Raw genomic sequence first — 1,173 nt, forward strand, 5'->3', positions numbered from 1 at the left:
AAAAGCTTTCAAATGAAATTTTTTTTTTTCGTACCTCTGCTTACGGCTACTTCAATACGGAACAAAGCATAGAGAGGGCACTGAGAACTAATTGAGTGTGTCAAGTTTCAATGAGCAAGCATAAACCATGTTTGATTTAGAGTTCCAACTGCATATATCCCTATATTAAAATGAAGAACTAGGGTTAGGTTAGGTATAGGGTTAGGATTAACATTTATGGTTAGGTTTAGGGTTATTGTTAGGGTTAGGGTTAGTTTAGGGTTAAGGTTAGAGTTAGGGTTAATATTTAGGGAAGGGGATTAGGTTTAGGTTTAGAGTTATGGTTAGTTTAGTTTTAGAGTTAGGGTTAGGGTTAGGTTTAGAGTTAGGGTTAAGTTAGGGTTAGGGTTAAGGTTAGAGTTAGGGATATGGTTAGGTTTAAGGTTAAAGTTAGGGTTATGATTAGGGTTAGGGTTAGGGTGTTTTTTCCTTGCCTCTGCATAGAGCTACTTTAAGAGGGAACAAATCATAGAGAGAATAGTGAGATCTAATTGAGTGTGTCAAGTTTCAAGCAGCTAGCAGAAAGGTGTTTGATTTAGAGTTCCAACTGCACCTATTTCTATGTGGGAAAACGAAGTGTAACCTAGAAATTCAAAGTGTTATTGCAAATGAATGATTCAATCTAGAAGATCAAAATTTGGAGTGCCAAATGTGATAGGAGTACTGATCATTCCGAAAAAGAATCAACAAGTTTGGGTGAAAAAGTACTTGCTGTGATTTCAGTCAACTTGGTGTTCTGTGGAACCTTGGAAAACACTATCAAATGAAAGTTGTTTTTTTTTTTTTTCCAAGTCTCTGCTTAGGGCTACTTCAAGAGGGAACAAAGCATAGAGAGTATGCTGAGAACTAATTGAATGTTTCAAGTTTCAAGCAGCTAGCACAAAACATGTTTGATTTTGAGTTTCAACTGCATCTATCCCTATAGTGAAAATGAAGGGTTAGAGTTGGGGTTCTGGTTAGGGTTAAGGGTTAGGGTGAGGGTGAGGATTAGGGTTAAGTTTAAAATTAGGGTTAGGTTAGGGTTAGGGAGTTAGGTTTAGGCTTAGGGTTAGGTTACTGTTATGGTTAGGTTTAAGTTTAGGTTAGTGTTAGTGTTCTGGTTAGGGTTAGGTTTCTGGTTAGGTTTAGGGTGGT

Source organism: Marmota monax, unplaced genomic scaffold (assembly GCF_021218885.2).
Source record: "Marmota monax isolate L192 unplaced genomic scaffold, Marmota_monax_Labrador192_F-V1.1 WCK01_AAM20220418_F8-fsc00257, whole genome shotgun sequence".
In the NCBI taxonomy this organism is placed as follows: Eukaryota; Metazoa; Chordata; class Mammalia; order Rodentia; family Sciuridae; genus Marmota; species Marmota monax.